At 46.8% G+C, this 13,047-nt stretch overlaps 1 long non-coding RNA gene across 1 annotated transcript in view; it reads right to left on the reverse strand.

The window, feature by feature from the left end:
• Positions 1 to 1,352: 1,352 nt before the first annotated feature.
• LOC110342834 overlaps positions 1,353 to 13,047 on the reverse strand; it is a 79,572-nt gene continuing 67,877 nt past the window's right edge. Inside the window, exon 3 of the long non-coding RNA XR_005872449.1 lies at positions 1,353 to 1,486. This is a non-coding gene — a long non-coding RNA (uncharacterized LOC110342834). The remainder of the gene's footprint in view (positions 1,487 to 13,047) is intronic.

Consider the following 13,047-nt stretch of genomic DNA (forward strand, 5'->3'; position numbering starts at 1 on the left):
CACTCAGTTTTCTGGCCCATGTCAAACATTCCTTGACAGTCATCTAGCCAGTGTTGGCACCTGTCACTTTGTTTTAGCCAGATCTGTGAGGGCTCTATTGAGTTCTAAGCTGGCCAAGGCTTCTCATTTCCCAAGCTTTCTATCAGTCCTCGATCTTTTTTGTTTTTGTTTGTTTGTTATTCGAGACAGGGTTTCTCTGCATTGTTTTGGAGTCTGTCCTGGCTCTCACTCTGTAGACCAGGCTGACCTCGAACTCACAGAGATCCGCCTGCCTCTGTCTCCCGAGTGCTGGGATTAAAGGTGAGTGCCACCAACGCCCAGTCACTCTTTGATATTATAAGCAGTAACTGCAGAGAAAGCCATGAAGGTTCAGGCTGACATGAGTTCTTGAGATGGCCTAGTTCAACATCTGATAGATCATTAATCTCATAAATAGATGCTGAGTACCTAGGGTAGACCATATTCTAGGCTGGGCACCAGAAATAGACTAATAACCAAAACCAGTGGTGGCATACTCCTATGATTCTGACACCCAGAAGTCGGAGGCTAGGGGACTGCTGCAAGTTCGAAATTAGTTTGAGCTCACAGAGAGCTTAAGTACAGCCAAGGCAATATAGCAAAACTCTGTCTTAAAACTCCCCTAAAAACCAGGGCCAAGCGGGATGGGTGGTCGTGGCATTTGCCTTTAATCCCAGCACTCAGGAGGCAGAGGCAGGACTACACAGAAAAACCAAAATCCAAACCAAAAGAAATAACCAGGACCAAGCACAGTGACACACAACTTTAATTCCAGCATTAGAGAGGCAGAGGTTGGTGAACTTCTGTAAGTTTGAGCTTACTCTGCCCTGTGTATCAAGGCACCATCTCAAAACAGAAGCAAACAAACACAATTAAACAATCAGAAACCATGGAACTGGAGAGATGGCTCAGCGGTTAAGAGGCCATTCTGCTCTTATAGAGGATCCAACTTCAGTTCCTAGACCCACGTGCGGAAGCCCACAGCAGCCTGTAACTGCAGCTCCAGGGGATTTGCTGTTCTTTTCTGATCTCCATGACCACCTGAACTCGTGTGCACATACCTCTAACTATGCATAGACACACACACACACACACACACACACACACACTTTAATATTAAAAAACAAACACAATAAAAACCCTGTTTTAACCTTAAAAAAAAAAGACACAGCCTGTGGCCTCCTGAAGATTCCACGACAGTGGATGAGAGCCAGAGGTGACCAACATTAATAAATCAATCATGTAGATATTAAATCATAACATTATCAGCCACATTTATGCAGATCAGAGAAGGTGTCTTAGTTACTTTCCTGTAAGACACCATGACCAAGGCAGCTTAGAGAAGAGTTTATTTGGGGCTTACAGTTTTAGAGGGTTAGAGTCCGTGACCATCATGGCTGGCAGCATGGTGGCAGGCAGGCCTGGTACTGGGTAGCAGCTGTGAGTTCACATCTTGAGACACAGTCACCTAGCAGCGAGACAGAGGTGGGGAGGGAGAGAGAGAGATTTAGAATGGCACGAGTCTTTTGAAACTAGGTCAACCTCCTAATTCTTCCCAAACTTCTACCAACTGAAGCCTTAGCATTCACAAACATGGACTTATGGGGGCCATTGTCATTCAGATCCCCTCAGAGAGCTTCCTGGAAAAGTGAGGCTCTGGGGGGCAGTGGAAGGTGGGTGTGTTGCAGCAAATCAGGAAGAGTGAGCTTTGGATGAGAGGGTGTGTAAGGTGGCCCCTGGGGCATCTGCAGAGAAGAACAAAGGCATGTGACCAGCTCAAGCAGAAGGGCAGAGGGGCTGTACCACATGGTCACGAAGCCCAAGGACAGATAGTACTCCCATCCTAAAGGTAACAGATACCTTGAGGGCCTTCAATTAGGGCATGGAGCATGCTCAGAGAGAACACTTGGCTGCGCTATGGAGAGCAGGCTGCAGGTGTTCATGGAAGGGCCTTTCAGGTGAGGGACAGTGGTGGCTTGGGCTAGATTGGTGGAACAGAGAAGGGGACAGATGTGACACGTATTTAAGAGACAAAATCCACACAATGCCTTGGATAGGGATAGAAAGCCATTTTTAAGCGGGGTGTGTTGGATTACGTCTCTAAACGTGGCATTTGAATGCATAGGCAGGAGGATCGTTGCAAGTTCCAGGCCAGTCAGGGCCACAAGATGACACACTTGCCTCAATCAGGCCAACAAATAAAAAAGCTGTCTTTAACAGACTAGATCAGCCTGGTGGTGGTGGCACACACCTTTAATCCCAGCACTCAGGAGGCAGACGCAGGCTAATCTCTGTGAGTTCGAGATCAGCCTGGTCTACAAGAGCTAGTTCCAGGACAGCCTCCATACCCACAGAGACCCTGCCTCAAAAAACAAAAAACAAAACAAAACAAAAAACAGACTAGATCGCCAGCTGATGAGCTCTTTATTTAGTTCACTGTTGCTCAGAGGAGGATCTGATATGATCTAAGATACCACGTAGAAGGCCTTTTGACCTTTTGAATTCAGATTTCTTTTTTAAAAAACATTTAATTACACAGTGTTCTGTCTGCATGTGTGCCGGCAGGCCAGAAGAGGGCGCCAGATCTCACTAATGGGCGGTTGTGAGCCACCATGTGGTTACTGGGAATTGAACTCAAGACCTCTGGAAAGAGCAGCCAATTCTCTTAACTGCTGAGCCATCTCTACAGCCCTTGAATCCAAATTTCTACAGTGAAGGGCCAAGTCTGCATTTGTAATGTGCTCCCTTGACAATCCCTCATCCGCTCTAGTTCAAATGTCAACAATAAAAAGAAACCTCTGTTTTCTCCGTGATTAAATAAAGGACTAGGATGTCTTAGTCTGTTTGGAATGCTATAACAGAATACTACAAACTGGATGACTTATGGGCAGCAGAAATGTGTAGGTTGCCTCAAACTTGCTATATAGTTAAGGATGACCTTGAATTTCTGATCCTCCTGCCTCTACCTTTAGGTTGCTGAGATAACAGGCTTACACCATCATATCCAGTTTAGCTGGTGCCAGGGGTCAAATTTAGGGCTTCCTGAATGAAATGCACTCTACCAGATGAGCTCCACACTCAGCTCCAGGACCTCGGTTATAAGGGAATTAATCTCATTCATGAAGGTTCTGTTCTCACCACCTAATTAATCACTTCCCAAACACCTACCCCTAATGCTACCACATCAAGGGTTATAACTTCAAATGTGGATTTGGGGAGGAGGTTCACAAGTATTGAATCTATAACAAAGACTATTACATCTCTAGGTTCCTCTGGTCTGCTCAATAAAATAGACGTGCTGGATAAAACTTATGGGATGCTATCTGGACTAAGGTTCTCCTATACTATATCCTAAAAGGCTAATCTAAGATGGAGTTACTCATGCTCAGATTTCATGTCACAAAGGAGACTCAGGCTCTTTATTAGTAAGAGCCAACCTTCCAAGAAATCAAGAGAAAAACAATAGCCAGCTCCTACAAAGCCAACGAAAGTCCCTAATGTTTTGCCCTAAGGAAAGCAATTTCAAAATAATTTCATAATCACCAATCTGGCAGAGTGTGGTGGCAAAGACAGGAAGATCTCAGAGATTTTGAGGCCAATCTGGTCTACATATTGAGTTGCAGGCCAGTCAAGGCAACACAGTGAGACCCTATCTCAAAAAACATAAATAGATAGATGATAGGTAGCTAGACAATAGATAAAGCGAGTTAATAAGTCATTGGTCTGCTTCTTGTTCCTTATGTTTCCTTTCCTCAATCCTTTGGTTTTAGTGTTTTGTTTTTTGTGGCGCTGTGGAGGAATGAACCCAAGCATGCTAAACAATAGGCCAGCAGCGAGCTGTGGCTTCCAGCCCCCCCCCCACTAAGTTATTCAGACAAGTCTTAGAACTTGCGATCCTTCTGTCTCCGCCTCCTGAATAACTAGAATTACAGATCTGTACCATCACGTCTAACTTCCTCAGCCTTTTGTGTGCCCCTCTGCCCGACTCCTCAGAGTTTGTTTCCATCTTGCAGATCAGGGGCTGTGCAGTTTAAGACGTTTCTAATAAAAGTCAATTAGAGTGGGAGAATGTTTTTACTCTTGATTCTCTGAATCACAAAAATAAGAACAAGCGAACAAACAAGCAATTAGAAAAGATGTATTGATTTTATGTGTGTGGGGGTGTTTTGCCTGCATGTTATCTATGCATACACGATACATGCATGCAATGCTCATAGAGGCCAGCAGATGGCGTCAGATCTCCAGGAACTGGAGTTTCAGACAGTTGTGAACCACCATGTGGGCTGGGTGCTAGAAATCAAATTTGGGTTCTCTGCAAGAGTGGCCAGTGTTCTTATCCACTAAGCCATCTCTGCAGGTCCCAAATGAAATCTTTTAAAACTCTACTGCAGTCAGGAGGTGGTGGCACACGCCTTTAATCCCAGCACTCGGGAGGCAGAGACAGAGACAGGTGGATCTCTGTGAGTTCCAGGACAGCCTGGTCTATAGAGTGAGTTCCAGGACAGGCTTCAAAGGTACACAGAGAAACCCTGTCTTGGGAAAACAAAAACAAAACTCTACTGCAGATCTGGGTGTTGTGGCACATGCACAAAATCCCATAACACAAGAGACTAAAGCAGGAGGATCTCAGAAGTAGAGGCTAGCATAGGCCACAAGGTGAGACCTTGTCTAAAAAACTTAAAACCCAAAACCAAAAACATGCCAGGAGTGGTGGTGCACGCCTTTAATCCCAGCACTTGGGAGGCAGAGGCAGGTGGATCTCTGTGAGTTCAAGACCAGCCTGGTCTACAGAGTGAGTTCCAGGAGAGCAAGGGTGGTTACACAGAAAAAGCTGTCTTGGAAAAAACAAAACAATAACAAAAAACAAACAAACAAAAAAGAAAACCAAACAAACAAAAGGTCCACATGGTTCACTAAAACCTCATGGGCAGGCAGGTGCCTGTGATGCCGGTAAAACCAGAGCACCTGCTTTCCCTGACTTGTTCCCTACCTGACCTTGTCTTTTCCCTCTGAGGTCCTCTGTGTCCCCACATCTTACCCTCACATTTTAACCTGTGTCTGTTTGGTTAAAATAGCCACGTAATAGTGTGAGAATTTCACTGACCACAAGATTGGAGGCGGTGACCAGCCATCTAGTTTTCCCAAGACTTTCCCGTTTTAGTACTGAAAGCCTCATCTATTTTTTAAATTCTATTTAACTTTTTACACATGTTACTCCCAGCTCCCTCTCTCTTCCCTCCTCCCCGCCCTCACCAATCCCCCAAACCCCCATTCCATCCCCCCTCTACTCCCCAGGGAGGGTAGGGCCTTCCATGGGGGATTTTCAAAGACTGTCATATCATCCAGGGCAGGGCCTAGGTCCTCCCCCATGTGTCCAGGCTGAGAGAGCATCTCTCCATGTGGAATGGGCACCCAAAGTCCATTTGTATGCCAGGGCTAAATACTGATCTACTATCTGAGGCCCCATAGGTTGCCCAGGCCTCCTCACTGACTCTCACATTCAGGGTGTCTGGATGAGTCCCATGCTGGCCTCTCAGTCACCAGTCTGGGGTCCATAACCTCCCCCTCGTTCAGGTCAGCTGTCTCTGTGGGTTTCTCCAGCCTGATCTTGACCCCTTTGCCCATCACTCCTCTTTGCAACTGGGTTCCAGGAGTTCAGTCGGTGTTTAGCTGTGGCTGTCTGCCTCGGGAAAGCCTCATCTTTTAGGACAACTGAGACCCAGGGGAAGTAGACTCTTGATGTCCATCCTGTGTCATGCCTGTGCAGTCATGCAGTTTGTTTGTTTTGTTTGTTTGTTTGTTTTTTGGTTTTTCGAGACAAGGTTTCTCCGTGGCTTTGGAGGCTGTCCTGGAACTCGCTCTGTAGACCAGGCTGGTCTCGAACTCACAGAAATCCGCCTGCCTCTGCCTCCCGAGTGCTGGGATTAAAGGCGTGCATCACCAACACCCGGCTCAGTCATGCAGGTACCATACGGAGCTGCTCAAGGACTTCTGTTCCTGTAAGTCTGGTTGGATGGCTGGAAACTAGCCACTAAGTACACTGAACTCATCCAACCCCTGGCCCACTCCAGACCTATCAGATCCTGATCTTGTTAGCACAAATGCCCCAGCACACTTTTATCAAAGCTGACTTTGCCTGGGGAAGGTGCCAAAATTCGGACCCTGGGTCTCACCTGTAGTGCATCTCATTTAGATGGTTTGGAATGTAGCTTGGATGTCTGGATATTTTTTCCAGATCTCCCTAAGTGATGCTAATGCATAGCCCAGATTGAGAAACGCCATTCTAAAAAGTAGAGAATTCAGGCACCAGTGAGATGATGGCTCACTGTGTAAAATCAGTTGCCTTGTAACCCTATGTAAAACCTATGTAAAGCTGGAAGATGAGAGTCAACACATACACTTAATTGAAAACAATAAAAACAAATCTTTAAAAAATAACAGTCTGGGGAGAGGTGGGGAGGAGGGGAGGGAGAGGAAGCTGGGATTGACATGTGAAGCAAACTTGTTTCTAACTTTAATTAAAAAAAGGGGAAAAACCAATAGTCTGAGTGTGGTGGCACTCACCTTTAATGCCCACAGTCAGAGGCAGGGGCAGGCAGGCGGACCACACCAGATGTCCTCCTAAACCACACTCCACCTGGTTCTTTGAGACAGGATCGCTCACTGACCATGGAGCTCAAGGACTCAGGTGGTCAGCAAGCCCAGGGGTCCTCTTATCTCCCTGTGTCCAGTGCTGGGATTACGGGTGGATGCCTACGTGCCTGGCTCTTTTATATGAATGCTGAGGGTTTGAACTCTGGTCCTCAAACTTGCATAGCAAGCGATTCCCGACTGAAGCATCCCCCCAGCCCCTAGTTGCCAATAAGCCTGGCTTTAGTGAAAAGTTAGCATATCCACTCACATGAGAGCTAAGGTGACACCCTTTTTCCTTCCACGTAACCCTGTGGAGACTTTATTCTCAGATAGCCTTTCTGCCCCTTGGTAGTTGTCTTGAGCATTTCCCATTGCTGTGACAAAAGCCCCTTAAGGGAGGAAGGAGTTTGTTCTGGCTCAGTTTCTCAGAGATTTTAGTTCACACAGCGGGGAAGGCATGGCAAGCAGAGTAATAAGATGCCAAAAGGGAGCCAGGCATTGGTGGCGCATGCATTTAGTCCCAGCACTCAGGAGGCAGAGGCAGGCGGATCTCTGTGAGTTCGAGGCCAGCCTGGTCTACAGAGCGAGCTCCAGGACAGCCTCTAGAGCTACAGAGAAACCCTGTCTCAAAAAACAAAACCAAACAAACAAAAAAGATGCCAAAAGGGTTCCAGGCTTGGGATTCAAGAGGAGCAATGCAATTTACTGTAGAGGTGTTAATGCCATATACAGACAGGGAGACAGCCTTATGGAGGGGGTTCCGAGGAGAGCTCAGGGCCAGGTGGATGTGTGGGAGCCTCTCCTTACACATTTTTAGAGGAAGGGGGATGGGAGGCTGATTGAAAAGTTTATCTTTTGACTCACAGTTGGCCACCGCTGGAGGTGACCAGTAAGTAGTCAATTAAAGGATTGTTAAGTGAGATAAACATCTTTCCTGACTGGGCAGAGCGGTGATGACAATGATCTAGAGCAAGAACTTACTTTAGTTCTACAAAAATGACTATAGTTATTGAGGCTGGCAATTCAATCAAAATGGAGGAGCTTTGCAAAATGGCATGGCCCTAGCTAACATTACCTGTTGGAAGGCATTCAGTAGCGGGTTACTTCCTGGAAGCTGATGGAGAAGTAGAAAAACCCACCAGAACCAGGGCTGGGTATTAACTTCAAGGCTCGTTCCTGGTGACCTACTTCTACCAGTTAGGCCCCACCTCCAAAACCAGTGCCACCAGCTGAGAAATTAAGTGTTCAAAACACACAAGCTGATGGAGAATGCTTGTCACATACAAGGCGTTATAAACCAAAATGGCCATTGTAAAAGTGTGGTAGGTTGGAGAGCTGGAAGTCCCCTAGCATTTTGACATTTCCACCAGATAACGATGTCCCATTATGCCTGGGACTTCAATAAAACATGTTTGGTTTTGAACTGGTTTCACTGTGTAGTCCTAGATGGACTGGAACTCACTATGTAGACCAGGCTGACCTTGAACTCTGCCTCCTGAGTGCTGGGATTAAAGGAGGGTACCATTGCCACTATACCCGGCTTATTTATTATGTTTTAAAGACTTGTATTTATTATTTTAAAATGTGTCCATATCTCTGTGAGTTCATGTGCACGTGAGTGCACTTGTCCACAAGAGGGCACTGGATCCCTGGGGCTGGAACTGCAAGTGATGCTGAGCCACCTGAGGTGGTCCTGTGACCCACACGCCAGTCCTCTGCAAGAGCAATATGCTCTTCTTAAATTATTTAACTTTATTGTATGTGCATTGGTGTGAAAGTTTCACATCCTCTGGAAGTGGGGTTATAAACAGTTGTGAGCTGTCATGTGGGTGCTGGGAACTGAACCCCAGTCCTCTGAAAGAGCAGCCAGTGCTCTTAACCACTGAGCTCTCTCTCTAGTCCCAATCCCAATGCTTTTTGTTTTGTTTTGTTTTGTTTTGTTTTGAGACACGGTTCCTGTGTTTAACTTTGAAGACTGTCCTGGAACTCACTCTGTAGACCAGGCTGTCCTGGAACTCACAGAGATCCACCTGTCTCTGCCTCCCTGAGTGCTGGGATTAAAGACGTGTGTATCTCCACTGCCTGTAATATATTCTCTTAATGCCATCTCTCTAGGTCCTACATTTAGAGTGTGTGTGTGTGTGTGTGTGTGTGTGTGTGTGTGTGTGTGTGTGTGTGTAAATTAAAGGATAACTTGCAGGAGTACCTTCTCTCCTTCCACCATGTGGGTTTCTGAGATCAAACTCAGGTCACCAGGCTGGCACTTGCTGTGTAGCTTTGGAGGCTGTCCTGGCACTCACTCTGTAGACCAGGTTGGCCTCAAACTCAGAGATCTGCCTGCCCCTGTCTCCCAAGTGCTGGGATTAAAGGCATGTGCCACCGCAGCTGATTAACCATGAACTTTTTATTCTGCTGCCTCTACCTCCTGAGTGTCTAGATTATAGGTGTGTACTGCCCTGTCTGGATTATAGGTGTGTACTGCCCTGTCTGGATTATAGGTGTGTACTGCCCTGTCTAGATTATAGGTGTGTACTGCCCTGTCTAGATTATAGGTGCGCACTGCCCTGTCTGGTTAGGGTGATGCCTTCCAAAAAGGGAAGGAGGCAGAGGTGAGGGTTCCAGAACAGCAGGGAAGGGAGAAGACCGGGAACACACTAGGCAGGCTGCGTGGGCCCATGTCCGCACATGACAGTTGCTGTGGCCAGCAGCACAGGTCAACATAAAAGGCGAAGGAGCTCTGCCGTGTGCTAGGACCGTGCCCATCACAGAGGGAATTTCCGCATACCACCCCCATTCACATGTCGAAGCTGTGACTTTCACTGTGACTGAATCTGGAGACCAGCCTTTAGGGAGGTGGCAAGGTTAAAGGAGGTCACAGTGGGGGTTGCTGTCTGTATATGAAGGGGAAAAGGTGCCAGCACTTTCTCCATTGCCCTCTCCCCTCCCTTCCTCCATCCCTCCTCGTCCTTAAACATGAACATCAGGATTAGAGAAGGGTGTCTATGTGTAAGCCAGGAAGAGAGGCCCGAGGAAAGTAACCCTGATGGTGCCTTCATCTTCGACTTGCAGTCTCCAGAACAGCAGGGAAATAAAACAACATCTGTTGCTTTACCCCTTAGTTTGTGGGATCTTTGGTGACACAAGCTGACTAATGCGCCATTACTGAACACTGCCTGTCTTCCAATAAACTCTGGTATAGCTTTTCTGAAAATGATAAAGGCTTTCATGAAGTGCCCTTAGGTTAAAACACACACACACACACACACACACACACACACACACACACACACACACCATATAAGAGCTTTGAGATCAGCCGGGCGTTGGTGGCACACGCCTTTAATCCCAGCACTCGGGAGGCAGAGGCAGGCGGATCTCTGTGAGTTCGAGGCCAGCCTGGTCTACAAGAGCTAGTTCCAGGACAGCCTCCAAAGCCACAGAGAAACCCTGTCTCGAAAAACCAAAAAAAAAAAAAAAAAAAAAAAAAAGAGCTTTGAGATCTAGAAGGAAACTGAATTCTCAGACTTAACGCCCAGAGCCGTGCTACACAAGGAAAATGTATACTTTATCAAAATAAACCTTTTGTTCTGCTAGCTCACATAAAGCTAAGGTAGAAGGTCTATGTGGTAGCAAACACATTCGGCCTCAGCACTCAGAAGGCTGATGGGAGAGGATTGTGAGTTCTGGGCCCTTCCTGGGCGATGTTATGAGACCCTATGTCAAAGAAACACACCAAAGCAAAACAACACCAACAACAAAAGACAAGCTACAGCCTGGGGTCAAACACTTCGGAAGCAACTATCTGACACACAACTACCATCTAGATTGATTTTATTTGAGATAGGGTCACATGTATACCAGGCTCACCTTGAACTCTTCGTCCTCCGATATGTACACACACACACACACACACACACACACACACACACACACACACACACACACACAGGCATCTTTTACATGTGTTTGTGCATGGCTGTGTGTGTGCACGGGTGTCTGTGTAGGAGTGCTCATGGGCACGTGCCACGGGACTCCTTTGGGCGTCAGAGAACAGTCTTAGGGCTCCTCCCCTTCCACTCTGTTTGAGGCAGGGGCTCTTGTTCACTGTTGCACAGGCCAAGCTAGCTGGCCTGGAAACTTCTTGGGATCCCTCTGGTTTCGCTTTCTATTTGTCAGTAGGTGGACAGAGATGACACACGCACGTGACCTGTATCTGGCTTCAGGTGGGTCCTGGGGGTCCAAACTCCAGTCCTCACACTGGTGTGGTCCTATGCACTGAGCCCTCCCCCCAGTCCTGGAATGTAAAACCCAGCAGTTTGAGAACAAATAACTCACTTAAAAGTAGGCAAAGGCATGGAAAGATTCTTCCCTGAAGAGGACTCGCAGACGGCAAATGTATGCATGAGAAGAGGCTGAACATGATTAGCTGTTAGAGAAATACAAGTTGGAATCACGATGAACTTATCACCTTGGTGTTTGTGGCTCTCCCTCCGTCATGTACAGTGCATTAACTGTCTGATCAGCTGACTACAGAGAACTTAGAGCATGGAAGCCCTTCACTCTGGGAAGGCAACTGTACCTGGGGATCTGGGGAAAACTAGCCAAAAAAATATGCAAGACCACACAAGATGTTATCTTTGGATCTTAACTCAGTACCCCTGGTGGTAGTGGCAAAACAACTTAGGTTACACACACACAAAAAAGATAAGCCTAAACATAGACATACGAAAAGCAGAAGGCTAGGGAGATGGCTCAGTCGGTAAGGTTCCTGCCATCTAGGCATGAGGACCTGAGTTTAAGCCTCAGTACCCACATGAAAGCAACAGAGCAGCACACACCTCTAATTCCTTCACTGGGGAGGCAGGGATATGTCCAGCCTTGAGCCCTCACTGGCCAGCCAGTCTAGTCCAATAGGTGAGCTTCCAGATTCAGAGAGAGACCCTGTCTCTACAAGACCTGTACAGACATTCTTGTTGCTCTTACCTCCAACAAAAGGACACTTCGGGAGGAAAGGGTTTGTTTTAACTTGCAGTCAGTCCATCATTGCAGTGATTCCAGATGCTAATGTGAGTGAAGTGGTTGTTCACACCCACAGCCAAGAGCAGACAGGTTTGGAGAGACACTCCTACTGAGTCCCTAGTGCTGTCTGTATGTGCATGGACGCAGGGACATCTACAGGAGCATGAATACCCTTCAGGGACCACATCCCTGAAGGAAATTGACTTTTCAACCACAATAAGTCAGGTGCGCTCACTTAGGGCCAGATGCTGCTTCCCCAGAGACACCTGACCAAGGATGTCAAGGACAGCACTTAGGCTAACTTAGGAACAAAAGTGATGCATAACCACGTTCCTAGCACTTCCATCTCCTACACTGAAATGGTCCTCCTTCATAATCCTTCCTCACACTTGTTTACTGAAAAAGATTCTTGAACTTGCAGGGCGGTGGTGGCGCACGCCTTTAATTCCAGCACTCGGGAGGCAGAGGCAGGCAGATCTCTGTGAGTTTGAGACCAGCCGTCTACAGAACGAGTTCTAGGACAGGCTTCAAAGCTACAGAGAAACCCTGTCCTGAAAAACCAAAAAAAAAAAAAAAAAGAAAGAAAAAGAAAGAAAGAAAGAAAAAAAAAAACCTCTTGAACTGTAACCTTGTTACAAATTTCAGCCTTTGGTCAATGTTAGTGAAAGGGGGGAGGTATTCTTGGCAACTTTTAAAGATGTAACTTGAAAGCCAACAGAATTCCATGCATACTCATTGTAAGGAAACTTAATTGTGACACTCCCCCAGACCCCAGCACCTTCCACCTGATGACTGACGGGGCAACCACTGTGCAGGCTTGCTGTAAGTGTATCTTTCAGCTCTCATCAGAAAAGCACTTTTCTGCAGTAAGAGAGAGAATTGATACAGAGACCTACAATGGTCCACGTGCAGAGAGTAAAGAGTCTGTGAAAAGAGCCAGGCTGTGGTGGTGCACACCTTTAATCCCAGCACTCGGGAGGCAGAGGCAGGTAGATCTTTGTGAGTTTGAGACCAGCTTGGTCTACAGAGAGAGTTACAGGACAGACTCCAAACAAAAAACCAAAAAAAAGAGTCTGTGAAGTGCTCAGCCTTAAATGGGATATGATTGTATGTGTGTATGTATGTATGTATATGTATGTATGTATGCATGCGTGTGTGACATTATTTCTGGGGTGACACGAACAAACATCTGCTTACCTCAGAGAGGAAACCAAAAATCCCAAACAGACCAAAGTATGGATGCCACCAAAGCCCAACTTGGTGAACCAATGAGATATCTTGGAATTACAGGAGCAGAAATGACTCACGGCAGCATCACCAATGCCCACCCCAGCATGGGGACAGTTCAGGAAAGCTGGAGCACACTGCACAGCCTGC

This window comes from Mesocricetus auratus, unplaced genomic scaffold (genome assembly GCF_017639785.1).
Source record: "Mesocricetus auratus isolate SY011 unplaced genomic scaffold, BCM_Maur_2.0 Super-Scaffold_100033, whole genome shotgun sequence".
Taxonomy (NCBI): domain Eukaryota; kingdom Metazoa; phylum Chordata; class Mammalia; order Rodentia; family Cricetidae; genus Mesocricetus; species Mesocricetus auratus.